The sequence below is a fragment of the Hypanus sabinus genome, chromosome 24 (assembly GCF_030144855.1).
Source record: "Hypanus sabinus isolate sHypSab1 chromosome 24, sHypSab1.hap1, whole genome shotgun sequence".
Lineage (NCBI taxonomy): Eukaryota > Metazoa > Chordata > Chondrichthyes > Myliobatiformes > Dasyatidae > Hypanus > Hypanus sabinus.
The window spans coordinates 11,543,986-11,558,487 of record NC_082729.1 but is presented as its reverse complement, the minus strand read 5'-3'; the positions used below and the strand labels follow the sequence as shown (position 1 = coordinate 11,558,487).

The 14,502-nt window shown below is 47.8% G+C and overlaps 1 protein-coding gene across 2 annotated transcripts in view; it reads right to left on the bottom strand.

Annotated features, from left to right (window-relative positions):
• Positions 1 to 13,719, bottom strand: part of luzp1 (leucine zipper protein 1) — a 174,626-nt gene extending 160,907 nt beyond the window's left edge. The window contains exon 1 of one of the 2 annotated variants that reach the window (XM_059949263.1): positions 13,301 to 13,719. The gene's annotated coding sequence lies outside the window, so the exon portion shown is untranslated. Of the gene's footprint in view, positions 1 to 9,786; positions 9,813 to 13,300 lie in introns of those variants that run through there. The other variant, XM_059949265.1, reaches the window with a different exon arrangement.
• Positions 13,720 to 14,502: the final 783 nt, after the last annotated feature.

The window sequence follows — 14,502 nt, the reverse complement described above, 5'->3', positions numbered from 1 at the left end:
GGGTTAGCACTGCAGGCGTGTTCTTGTAATTGGCAAGTCGTGCCAACGTCCGAACATTGATCAGCAGGCAGTTGCGGGCATCAACTGTTACACAGTGTGGTCAGAGCAGTCTGCATTACCACCAGTGTTACAGTGGCATTGCAGAGTCACAGATCCTCTAACAAAATGGGATGAGCACACCCGGAATATTGCGACCATTTCTGGTCGGCCTCACCAGTTAATTAACTAATTACTTTATTGAGATGCAGCACGGAACAATCTAGAGTGAAGAAGGAATCATTGTTTGGCACTGGTCACCGATTCCAATTCTTGACCCATTTTAAAGCTGAACTCTTCGCGTAGCAGTTAGCGTGCTGCCCCCAGTAATGGATAAAAATTACGCAAGCCATTACCTTCCCATGTGGCCTTCTTCAGATGAGGATCAGAAGCAGGCCATTCAGCCCATCATGCCTGCTTCCCCAGAAGACCATAAGAGAATTAGGCCATTTGGCCCATCGAGTCTGCTCTGCCATATCATCATGGCTGATCCATTTCCCTCTCATTCCCAATCTCCTGCCTTCTCCACATATCCCTTCATGCTCTGACTAAACAAGAATCGTGTGGTCACGTGGTTAAGGCGTTCGTCTAGTGATCTGAAGGTTGCTAGTTTGAGCCTTGGTTGAGGCTGTGTGTTGTGACCTTGAGCAAGGCACTTAACCACACGTTGTTCTGCGACGACACTGGTGCCAGGCTGTATGGGTCCTAGTGCCCTTCCCTTGGACAACATTGGTGGCGTGGAGGGGGGAGACTTGCAGCTTGGGCAACTGCCAGTTTTCCATAAAAAAAAACCTTGCCCAGACTTGCACCCTGGAAACTTTCCAAGGTGCAAATCCATGGTCTATCAAGACTAACAGAGGCCTACAATCAAGAATCCATCAAGCTCTGCCTTAATTTTCATCCAATGACTAGGCCTCCTGTAGCAACGGATTCCACAGGTCCATCGCTCTCTGGCGAAGGGAATTCCTCTTCGTCTCGGTTCCAAATGGATGTCCCTTTATTCTGAGGCTGTACCCTTTGGAATTAGGTTCCCCCACTATAGGAAACATCCACTCGAGATGCCTTTCAACATTTGAAAGGTTTTCATCCAGCCATCATTCTTCTGAACTCCAGGGAGTAAAGGCCCCGAGCCAGCAAATGTCAAGCCTTTCAATCCCAGAATCCTTCTCAACCTCCTTTGAACCCTCTCCAATGTCAGCACACCCCTTCTTAGATAAGAGGCCCAAAACTGCTCACAATACTCCAAGTGAGACCTCGCCAGTGCTTTATAAAGCCTCAACATTACTGATCCTTGCCTTTATATTCTAGTCATGTCAGAATGAATGCTAACATTGCAGATGCGGTTAGGTTACAGAATGTTGCACGGTCCAAGAAAAGATCAAAAAGATTTAAAGATTAGCTTTATTTGTCACACGAACATCAAAACATAGTGAAGTGTGTTATTTGCATCAACAGCCCGAAGGAGATGCAAAGTGCAGTACCTGCCTACTCCCCCTCCCCCGATCAGGGTCAAGTGACGCCGGTGCACATGACAAGTCCTGGTTACGCGACCACTGACGCCAGGCAGACAATCTCTAAAGAGTATTGATAATGGCTGGCGTCACCCGTCTTGTAAAGACACTACCCAGAAGGCAATGGCAAACCACTTCTGCAGAAAAATTTACCAAAAATAACCATGGTCAAGAGACCATATTTACCCACGGCATGTAACGAAGGAATGAACTATGGCGCTGTCATATTTGCCTCCAATACCACCCCTGGCAGAACATTCCAGGCACCCATCATTCAGTGCAGGGGGAAAAAAATTGGCCTTCGCATCCCCTTTAAGCTTACTACCCCACCGCCACTTCCATGTACGCCCTCTGGGTATTAGACAGTTCAAGCCTGCGATAAAGATACTGGCTGTTTATCTATGCCTTCAATAATCTTATAAACTTCAATGAGGTCTCCTCCCTTGATATAAACTTCTCTCAGTTCTCCCATTACGCCTTCTCAGATGACTCCATGACACCCACATAAAGACTGCAGAGTTGCCCAACAACTTGGCTGCCCAGCTGATCCGGCCTTCTGTCAGCACTGCCGACTGGAGGTTGTTGCCGGCTTCAATAGCGGACCAATAGCGAGAGACGAGAGAGGGGGGGGGTCGTGACCTTTCTCCGCCACCACTCTGGATGGGAGGCCCAACCCGGTCATGGGCAATGTCACAAAGTGCACTTATGGGCAGAGCAGCCCAAAGTGAAAACATTCCCGTCTCTCTCCACACCCTGACAACTCGCTGCTAAACAAAGGAAGTGCAAGAGGAAGCCGTGACGGCCGTATCTTTCTGGAGCACATTTGCAAATGTGCTCTGGGCCTGGCATGGCACGAACCTTCAGTATCCAGAAAAACAAGACTGATAAGATTCTGTTGTTTTGCAAATACTGGTGATTAATTATTTTAAAAATTCAGCTTTTCCCACAAACTTCTAAATCTAAATTATATTAACTTTATATTAAAAGTCTCAAAACACACACACACACAATTCCATAAAACTGCATTTACATAGAACCTCTTGGAGATAAAGGGAGATTATAGAGTCTCAACAAATGCATACACAGAGCCAATTAAGATGTCCCTCATAACCTCCCCCTCCAAGAAGATCACATGCTCGTCGTTGGGTTCGGAGGCTTGTGTGCCTCAATGACCCAGAGAGCTACGTTGGCTGGAGTCGGGGCTTTATGCTTTGGCTCTTGATAGGGTCACCCATGCCAAACAGGTCAAAGGTTAAAGGCCAGTGGTCCACCGGTCCTCCAGGTTTGGGGGTTCAGCTCAGGGCTAACAACCCTGACCGGTAAAACAGTTACGGAAACAGCAATGAAGAATCCTTCTACATCTGAGTCTAACGGTATTCCCGAGTCTCCACCCGGGACTTACATGACTGACTGTACTGAAAACCGAGGGACAGCTACTGACACGATGAAGGAAGCCCAGAACACCTCTTGAGCTGGAGGAATTTCATTGCTGCCCGAAACCCCAGTGGGACAAGCGGCCATTAGCAAGTCAAAGCCCCCCTCCAAAGGGAACCAGCACACTACCACAGCCAGCAGAGCTGCGTCCTCACAGGTCCCGAGACGCAGGTTCAATTCTCACAATCCGCTCGTGACCACACGAGTTTCCTCTGCCTGCTTCGCTCACGCTCCTCCCAAAGACTTTAGGTTAAATGCCCCTGGAATGTGGGCGGGTGGCAGATGGCTGATGGGAATGTGGAGGGAACAGATTACAATGAAAATCATTGGGGAGGGGGTGAGGACAGAGTGGTTCTATGAGCCAGCATAGACTCAATGGGCCCAACAGCCTACAACGCTGTCAGGAAATATAGGAGAGAGGTGGAGAGGCTTAGCAAGGTCTTAGGTGCCCATGTGAAAGACACAGGGCATCTATTCTTCCCCCACTCCTGACCGCACGGGCAAATTAGAGCTTATTACTGCCAGAAACCCAGCGCTCCCATGAGCCACATTATCAGGTACCAGAGGCTCAATGGTAAAGCACTATCAGAAAGTGCAAACACAAGGGACGTCCCGTTTGCCCGTGGGGCTAGACTTCATTTAGTTTCCCCACCTCTCCTGAGAAACTTTTTTGTTTTCACCAGGGTAGAAAGGCAAGTTGAGCCTCCTCACTGACGGAGCTCCCCAACTTGCCCGTGCAGAGAAACAGATGGAACACTAGACTTCGATTCCCGAAATACTTGTAAAGTTCCTGGAATTTTACATCCGAAAAATAATTTGATTTATCAGGTCTTTGTAAAGCAATGGTCCCAGACACAACTGCTCTATGTGCTCGCAGTTCAGGAAAGTAGTGGGATTCCTTGAAATTGCTTGGCTCAAGCAGGCACCAGTCAAACGTGGCCCCATGATGAATACTTGGCTTCCTGCCTCCATTCTAGATGACTGATTCAGATTCAGTTCATTGTCATTTATAAACCACAAATACAATGCAGTTAAAAAATGAGACAACGTTCTCCGGAATGATATCATGAAAAAGCACAAAACAGACCACACAAGAAAAACCACATAACGTTTGGTAATCCCCAATCCAGAGTCCGGAGAGGCTGCTGCGTATCGATATCACGCTACCGTCTTAGCACGTTCCCCGGAAAGGAACTACAAACCCATCAGACAAACCTAAAGCTACAAGACCTACACAAAACCACATAGTTACATATAGTTATAGTTAACATATAGTTTCAGCAGTGCAGAAGATATCATAATTGATAAAAGACTAACTGACAAAGACCACAATTATAACACATAGTAGAACTGCTAGCATATTATAAGACGGGAGCAGAATCAGGCCATTTGGGCCCATTGAGCCTGCCAGCCCATTTGATCATGACCAATTTATTTTCCATCTCAAACCCATTCTCCCATTCTCCCCACAACCTCACCGAGAATCTATCCACCTCTGCCTCAAATGATTTGGCCTCCACTGCCGTCTGTGGCGATGAATTCTACAGATTCACCACCACCCTCTGGCGAAGGAAATTCCTCCTCGTCTCCGTTCTCAAGGAACATCCTTCTGCTTTGGGGGTGTGCCCTCTGTACCCAGTCTCTCCCCCTGTAGGAAACATCCTCACTACGCCCACTGTCTAGGACTTTCGATTGATGGCGCTCAGGTCAATTGGGACCGAGGGTAGATAATACACTTCAGGTCAATCACGGTTGATGTCGATGGCTCACCTTCCCTCCTTGGTGTCCCCAGTGCCGATTGTTGCGAGCGGTGGGTGCCCTGCTGACGCGTGCTCCCATTCCGAATGGAAGGGATGCTTGCTCTTAGAACCAAGTACCTTCAGTCAATTTCTCACACACACACACACACACTTACTTCTCAAGGTCAACCCATCACCCTCAACATCTTGGACCTGAATATCAACCACACTTTTAAAGGGCCCAGTCACTTTACACTGTTCCCACTACAGCAGGCACAGTCTTGGAAACCAGCCTTTCCTCCATCGACTATACCCCTTGCAGCCAACACTATCAAAGACCCCAGCCACCCTGGACACTCTTCCTTCTCTCCACCATCCATTGGGCAGAAGATACAAAAGCCTGAAGCATGTAACACCGGGCTCAAGGACAGCTTCTATCCAGCTGTTTTAATACTATTGAATGGTTCCCTAGTACAAGATAGGCTCTTGACCTCATTATTTTCAGCATTTCAGCCTTGCACCTTATTGATAGCCTCTTCCGGCATTCTGTGTAACACGCTGTTCTGCCCTCGGTTACTGCTTCGCCTTTGTACTATGTCAAAGCAGCAATGTGATGACGTGGCCCGGCCAGAAGGCAAGCTTAAAGTGAAAGCTTTTCACCATACCTCACTCGACAATAACAAACCAATCTGCCCGACGCCTCAAAGCTTTTCCATTGCTGACAAGGCGAGAGGGTGTCAGAACGTTCAGCATGTCCTTGGACGAGTGGCTCCCTGTCAACACTCAGGGATCTCATCATCGAAAGGTGGCTACTGCGCAGGATCGAAGTAAGCTGCAGAGAGTCATGAACTCAGTCAGCTCCATCATGGACACTAGCCTTCGTAATATCCTGGACATCTTCAAGGAGCAATGACTCAAGAAGGTGGTGACCATCATTAAGGACCCCCATCACCCAGGACATGCCCTCTTCTCATTGCTACCATCAGGGAGGAGGTACAGGAGCCTGAAGGCACACACTCAATGATTCAGGAACAGCTTCTTCCCCTCTGCCATCAGGGAAGAGGTACAGGAGCCTGAAGACACACACTCAACGATTCAGGAACAGCTTCTTCCCCTCTGCCATCAGGGAGGAGGTACAGGAGCCTGAAGACACACACTCAGCGATTCAGGAACAGCTTCTTCCCCTCTGCCATCAGGGAGGAGGTTCAGGAGCCTGAAGACACACACTCAATGATTCAGGAACAGCTTCTTCCCCTCTGCCATCAGGGAAGAGGTACAGGAGCCTGAAGACACACACTCAACGATTCAGAAACAGCTTCTTCCCCTCTGCCATCAGGGAAGAGGTACAGGAGCCTGAAGACACACACTCAACGATTCAGAAACAGCTTCTTCCCCTCTGCCATCAGGGAGGAGGTACAGGAGCCTGAAGACACACACTCAATGATTCAGGAACAGCTTCTTCCCCTCTGCCATCCACTTTCTGAATGGGTGTTGATCCCATGAACACTACCTCACTATACTTGTTTTTATTTCTATCTTTTCACTACTTTATTTAAATGTATATATATTTACTGAAATTCTCAGTTTTTCCCCGTTATACTGTACTGCTGCAGAGACAACAAATTTCACGACATATGCTGGTGATATTAAACCTGATTCTTTAGAGATTGTCTGCCTGGCGTCAGTGGTCACATAATCAGGACTTGTGATGTGCACCGGCTGCTCGATCATCCACCCTGATTTATATATTCACTGTGATGAATATATATCACTATGTACTACAGCTGCATAGCAACAAATTTCATGACATATGCCAGTGACATCACACCAGATTCTGATTCTGAGCTGGTACCCACGCACTCCCTGAACTATCTCTTCATCATCAGCACACTGACTGCAACATTGGCAAAAATGAATTCAACTGCTCAACCAATTTACTCTGACGGTACCTCCCAAACCTATCATTACTGTCGCTGAAGAGGACAAGGGCAGTGGGCACCTTGAGAACCATCACCTTGGGAGGAGCCCCCTCCCAGTCACAAAATAACCTCAACTTGAAAGTGCATCACTGTCCCTTTATCGTCACTGTGCCCAGGTTCTCGAACTCCCCGTTCAACAGCAGCAAGGGCCTACCTTTCCCAGAAGGACTGTGGTGGTTCTAGAAACTGGCTCACCCTCACCTTCTCAAAGACAGTATGTGGTCACATCCCACAAACAAATTTTGCCTACAAACAAGCACCTTGGCTTTTTGCTTCCACCAATAGGAAGCTTCAATGAAAAATAGGCTCTCAATCCAAAAAGCTCCAATTTACAACTACCCTTCCAACCTGAGCAATTCTCTGAACTGTGACTCGAACCTACAACATTTAATTCACACCATCAGCCAAGCCAGGGATACAATGAAAGCTCCAACAAAATCACATTAGTGCTCAAATGGGCGATATGACTGTCCAAGCTCATTTTGTTTTAGATGAGCTTCCTTGAACATTTCCTTTTTATCTGGTGAGTCACTGGCCACAAAGATATTGAAGCTCCAAGATCTCACGTCTAATATCTATTCCCAGTCTTTGACATCTGGCTCCTGCTTGGCAGATAATGTGCAACACAAAATGTTGGAGGAACTTGGCACTTCCGCTTGAAACTTCAGCTGCACCTTTTTTTTCCCCCTCCATGGATGCCGCCTGGCCCGCTGAGTTCTTCCAGCATTTTGTGTGTGTTGCTCGGATTTCCAGCATCTGCAGATTTTCTCTTGTTCGGGATTTGGTGCGACAATTGTCCGGTCTCAAAGCCCAACCGTAGTTTAGTAGAGTGCGTGTTACAGAGTCAGGCAAAGCCAGTTATGACCATCTACCCTGCCCAAAATGTGCAGAAACCATTCGTAAAGAGAACAGTTACATAAGGAGGCTCATTTATCCCTGTGGAAAATCAACATGCATACTCAGGAGGCAAGAATGGCAAAGACTGGTGGGGAAAGTTGCTGACTGGAATAACCCACTGATCCTATTCCTACTGTCCTGCTAGGGCTGCTTGCCAACTGCTAGAGATCAAACGCACCAGCTCTCTCTCAGTCCCCTCAACCTGTGCTTGCCGATTCACATAGGCTCCTGGTCCAAAAACTTGATTTTAAGCCCTCCCTTAGCTGTTAACCCTTTCTGCCTAGCAACCGTCTCTCTGCTCTTTCAGATCAGAAACCTTTTACATCCAACCAAACTAAAATCACTCCATTACTTTTAGTTGGGCCCTCAGAAGGACTACACTCGGGCATTCTGTCTCTACTGCTGTGCTTTAAAGATTATCCTTAATATTCTCTTCTCAGATCACACGATTGGCCAGGTACCCTGATAGCTCCCCAGAGTCAAGTTTTAGAATCATTGGTAAACAGCATGTATAATCTCACTCACCCTCACACCAAAATGATTCCACAACCTAGGGACTCATTTTCAAGGCCTCAACAACACATTCTCAGTATTATTTATTTACTTATTTATTATTATTGGTACAGTCTGGCTTCTTTTGCATACTGGTTGTCAGTCTTTGTATTTTTCGGTCATTCTTTTGTATTTTGTTGCTCTACAGTGAATGCCTGCAAGAAAATGAATCTCGGGGTGATACATGATGACATGCACACACCTTGATAACAAATTTACTTTGAACTTCGGGCTGCCTTGGCTATTCTATTGTTAAAGTGAGACTGCATAATTTCAGAATCAGGTTTATTATCACTGACATAGGTCGTGAAATTTGTTTTGTGGCAGCTGTGAAAAGCATAAAATATACTATAAATTATAATGATATACATTTAAATTAAAGTAGTGCATAAGGCGAGCAAAAGGGCGAGGTAGTGTTCATGGACCGTTAAGAAAGCTGATGGCGGAGGGAAAGAAGCTACTCCTAAAATGTTGAGTGTGTGAAATTCAAAGCAACGGTGCTGGACACTCATATCTTAGGAGATTTGGGGCCGGCAAGGAAATAGGAACATAAAGAGCTAAATAAGGAAGTGCTCTTTCAGTGGCTGGTGATTTCCCTTCAGACAAAATTATATTTTAAGTTTGTTGCAAACTGAGCTGCTTTCAAGAGGACTCGATTTGGTAGAGAAAAACTTGCTTTCTGTTACCATTAAGAGAATTTCTGTTAATGCCAAAGGCAAAGTGCCGGTAAAGTTCTGAAGGAATAGAAGCAGCAAGCCCAGTGCATCTTCTCCACCATCCAATATCACTGCTGGTCTTTTGCCTTGGCGCTATTTCCCTGCACTCATCTAACTACCTTGAAAAAAAATCCATCAGTCTGCCTTGAACCTCCCCAGAGAAGGAGTACTCACAACTGCCTTGGTTGGAGACCTCCTCCAAGTGAAGGCATCTCCCTTCATCTCAATAAGGGCCAACCTGTTATTCCAAGTCAAAGTCGAGCTCATTACCAAGTGCACAGGTCCAAGTTCAATGAACCCACTTGCAGGCCCATCACGAGCACATAATGTTTCACAAATAAAAACTAAGACATGTGCAGTTTTACAAGAAATAAACATTAAAACCAAGTCCATTGCAGTACAAATTGGAGATAATTGGCCATAATGTTGCTATACTGATGTGGTGACCAGGGTTGTGTCAGTTTATACAAGAACAGAGTGGCTGAGGGGAAGTATCTGTTCTTGAACCTGGTGGTGTGGGACTTCAGTACCATCTGACTGTTAATAGCTGCAAGATGGCTTGGGCCAGATAGTGGAGGATCTTTGATGATGGACGTTGCCTTCTTGAGAGAGAACCTCACATAGATAGTGTCTACGGTGGGTAGTTATGTGCCCATGATTTATTGGGGCCTGCTCTTCTCTGCAGCTTCTTTCGTAGAGAAGGCAGGAGAATAGGGTTGAGAGGGATAATAGGTGGGACAAATGGCCTAATTCTATTCCTATAATCTTGCGCTTTTATGCTCCTGCACAATCAGTAGTGAAACCAGGCAGGAAGTATCAACCTGCATCCATCTTGATAAGCTTCATTACTGGTCTCTTAATACCAAGGAGGTCATCGGTACATTCACTCTGCCCTGATCCACTACTGCAACCAAGTTCATACCTGACATAGGATACTGTAGATTTTGAAATATAAAGCCAAAAATAAAACTTGGAAGAATGCATGAAGGGTCTCAATCCAAAATAGCAACTGCCCATAGACGCTGCCCGACTTGCTGAGCTCCTCCGACATTTTGCAGATTTAACATAGAGTTCACTGATCAATTGTAGATATCTTGCTTTGGTTCCCAACTGGTATATTCCCACACCTTGACACGTTTACTGAAATTCAGGTATGCAAAATGCAAAAGAGAATGCCTTGCTCCACAGGAAAATGGTTCATGTAACCTCTGCCAAACCAAACCAAAATCAACTCATCTGCAAAGGTCAGGATTGGGGTGTTATGTTGACGTGTTATAAGATGTTGGGGAGGCCACGTTTGGAGTATCGTGTGCAGTTCTGATCACCTACCTATAGGAAAGCTATGAATAGGATTGAAAATCTACAAGGACATTGCTGTGACGAGGAACTTCGTTACAAGGAAAGGCTGTAAAGGTTAGACTGGAGCTTAGGAAAATAGAGAGCTAAGCTACAGGCAAATTCTAAGCAGTTTCTAGAGTAGGTTACATGGTCAGCACAACATTGTGGGCTGAAGGGCCTGTAATATGCTGTAAATTTCTGCTTATTCCCCGAAGCGTATGAGAATGAGGGAAGATATACAAAATTATGAGGGGTATAACTAGGGTAAATGCAAGCAGGCCTTTTGAATTCAGGTTGGGGCAGGCTTGAACTAGAGGTCGTAGGTTAAGGGTAAAAGGTGAAACGTTGAAGGGGAACTTCTTCATTCAGAGGGTGGTGAGTATGGAACGAGCCGCCAGCCAAAGTAGTGGATGTGGGTTTGATTGCAACATTTATAAGTTTGGGCGAGTAAATGGATGGGACGGCCATTGTCCAGGTGTGAGTCAATGGGAGTAGACAGATTAATATCACTAGACAGCAAAGATTTTGCTTCTTGCATACTTTTGGGTGTATCTTAAAGATTTTGGACTGCTGGTCATGAAAATCACCATTAAATTTCCCTACCACACACCATTTTTTTAAAAAAAATCCCCTATATTTGTTGTTTCAACTCATAATTCATGTCAGAATAACTGATACCAAGATTAATGAAGGCATTTTTTGCCCGTCCACAGATCAAAGAGGCCATCGGTGACAGGCAATTGAACGAGCTTCTAGTGGGACCTGAGAAAAATCGCACGGAAGGCTTTCAAGCATGTTGAAAATTTTCTTGGCAACGACAGAGCACCAAACTAGGTGCAGATGGTTGACAACATGCTTCGAGCACACAAAACCATGAAGTGAAACATGTCACTGAAGATTCATTTTCTGCATTCCCATTTAGACATCTTCCCTGCAAATCCTGGAGCTGACAGTGGTGAAAGGCTTCACCGTCATGGAGAAACAGGATCAGGGTAACTGGAATCCTTCAACATTGGCTGATTATTGTTGGACACTTAACTGAGAAGACTCAGACACCAGAGCAAATGAAAATTATCAACAAAACGTTTTTAGCCCAGTTGAAATATTGCAAAGTGCCAGCACCATGATGCATTATATTCAATAAACGTTAATATCTTGTTTCTTCAAATTCCCATGAGACAAGTAGTCTAAAATTATAGTTGCGTTCATCTCCGAGCCGTCTACGTTAAACAAAAAAAATTCTGAGCAAGCAACACTTTTAGAAAAATTTGGGTGTCCAGCGATATTTGGCACGAAATAGTTAGGGCAGAAGGGCCTGGTTCTAGTAGAGAGGTCCAGAGGTCTTTGCTGATGTCACAGAGCTCGAGGAAGAAAGAAAATAAAACAGCTTTCACCCTTCTCCTGCCTGTGCGTAAAGGGGCATGTTTGTGCACACCTTGCACAAGTACCATCAGGTCTGGCAATGATGCTGCCTACAGTTCAACAGCTGGCATTCATTCCTGCGTCACCAGCGAGAAAGCACAGAGCGGCTGTACGCGAGGGTCAGGGCCCGCCATTGAATGCAAGGCCACACGATAAAGGGGCCATTGTCTGGAGCGGGCTCCAGTGGTAAAAGCTGTTCGGGTCAGAGGTCAGGCTACGGGGTGAATTCATTCCTTTGTCGTAATGAACAGGATATACAGGTAACTAACACAAGACGGTACACGCAGGCACTCTCCCGTTCCTGATGAATCCGACTGGCAGCCTGACCAGATGCAGCAAACACTTGCCTGCGCCTGTCAGTGTCGACCCCCTTGATGAGTTCAGTGACATCGCGCAGCGGGGGCAAGTTGGTCTTCCAGAAACAAGTCACGTTGCTGGTTTAAGGGGAGGGGGGGGGGTTTAGAGGTTTCAGCGGGAATTTTGATCCCGAACCTGTGCGTGGCGCGGAAAATGCTGCATTACCTGTTCCCTCTGTGCCAATGCACCACGAATACCGCGGCAGCTCTGCTGTGGAAACGGGGACGGGGACGGGGGGGGGGGGGGGGGGTCGTTTCACTGCGGAGATTGCACCCACCAGTCAGTACACGGCCCCGTATTGTTCCTGGCAAGTAATGGCAGAAGGGAGGCAAATCCCCCCACTGCGGTGGCATTAGGGAAGGGAACCTGTACAGTCTGTAACCAGGATTTACACTGTCACAACGCTGTCAATCCGCATTGATCTAGAACCCGTTAGGGTCAGCCCGTCAACCCTTGCCCAATATATTTAATATCAACTGGATCTGCAAGACGGGTCGAATTAAAAGACGCCTAATGATGCAGAACGCCAAATATTTCAAAGTTATGTAAACATGCGACTTAATGAGATCAGTTTCTACTCTTACCCCCCCCCCCCGCCCTTCCCCACCAGACGAGGCAGCCACGGGAATGAGATAGCCCTCCCACCCAGAATGCGGACTTTACCCGCCCCCCCCCCAGCCGCACGGGAACGGGAAGCGAGCCCGCCGGCGAGCGCATCCGAGGCGGATCGATTCTGCCGGTTTCTCCGCAGAGGCAACGCGCGCTGCTCCAATGCAGCGGGGCCCAGTGAAAGCACTCCCGGTTAAGGTGAACACATACAGAGATCCAAATCAGCACACACTCATCTAAACCCCCCCCCCCCATCAACCCCCGGGGCAGACAGAAACAGAGAGAGTGTGTGTTGGGGTGGGGGGGGGGGGTCCGGAATCTGTCCTGATCCTTACCCAGCCCTTGGGAACCCTCTTCCAACGTTACAATACTTCAGAACGAGTTTGTTCTGAACACTTTTTTTCCCGGTGCAATCACTTGCCCGGGAACCGGAAGATTTTTTTTAAAAAAAGAGAAGGCTGCCGGCTCTTTAACCCCTGTACCGGCCCTCAACAAGTGCCGAGACACCTGAGAGGGGCAGCTAGCTGCATCTGCCCCTCCACCCCCCCCCCCGCCCCAGATCTCTTTACTCTCCTTCTCCCACCACCCCACCCCCCGGCACTTCTCCTCCCTGTCTGTCTGTCCCCACCTGTTCTTCTTGTACCTTTGGCCAGGAACATAACACGCACACACGGACAGACAGAACTCTTAACTTCCAGCACCTTTCCTACCTTTCAAGCTGCAAGTCCCGGAGCGGGTCCCGCCGCGTTAAACTCCCGTGAGTAGTGCGCTCGCAGCCCTGAGTCCAATTCTCCCTCCCCTGCTCGTAAAAAAGTGTGTGTGTGTGTGTGTGTGTGGGTGGATTCGCCCATCACACACTCCCCCGTCCAACATACGAGAAGAATGCGCCTCGCAACAATGAAAGGTGAATGCGTGCGAAAGCGACAGCCTCCTGAGGCGGTGACGTCAGCCCATGCCCATGTATGGAGCGCTCGATTCACATTTTGCCTCGAGTGGCCTCGAGGTTTGGGGCAGGTCGCTCCAGCGGGCAGAACGAGGACTGAAACAACATTCAGGTTTCAGGAATTACCGCAGGAAGCAGCCGGGGCTGGTCGGGCTGAGGGAGGAGGGACAACTTCCAAGTCCCAGTCTTAAAGAGTTCTCACGCCATTGTCCCTCGGAACACTTTTAAGTGCAGACTCCAGCCCCCCCCCCTCTCTCTCGCCTCCCCCATCCCCCTTGTAGGGAAGAGAAAATCTCATTCATTCCTGCTCCCCGCATAAAAGCCACAGGGGCTCCCGACTCCGCTGCGATTCTTTACTTCCATAAAGTCAGAGCGAACACAGAGTATTTTTTTTCCCCCTGCGGTCACTTTTTTACACGTTGCGTTGAAATGTCTCACCCTGCTTTGGGGCGGACACTTAAACTCTGCTGAACTTTTAAGGCCGGCTCGTTCTGATGACTTAGACTCGGCCGTAACCCGGGTTAGCCCCAGTGGATGTTAATGCCCCCCCCCCACCCCGTCATCCGCCCGTTTCCCGGGAATCAGCAGAATTTCTCAGCGGAAGGCGGGGTAGGGTTACTTAAAGAGATACTCGCGGCCGCAGGAATTTGCCTAATCCTACAGGAATCACACGCGGCGGCCGTAAATCCTCAACAACGCCCCCCCCCACCCCAACTCCGGCCGATCAAGGCGCCTTGGCTGCCAGGATACAGACCTTTCAGCGCTAGCTACTTTGAGCCGGCCTCTGCAGACCTGCGTTAAAGAATGAGCGCTCCGGTGTCGCAGGCACGTTCAGCAGACTGCGTAGAAATGTTAGCGTTAGAGAACAAAATGTCAGCGCTGGGGTCCCATTCCCGGTGTCAACCGGCTCCCCAACTTTCTCCTCCTCCTCGATGCCGTAGAATTCAGTCCCGGCGCTGAATTAGACAG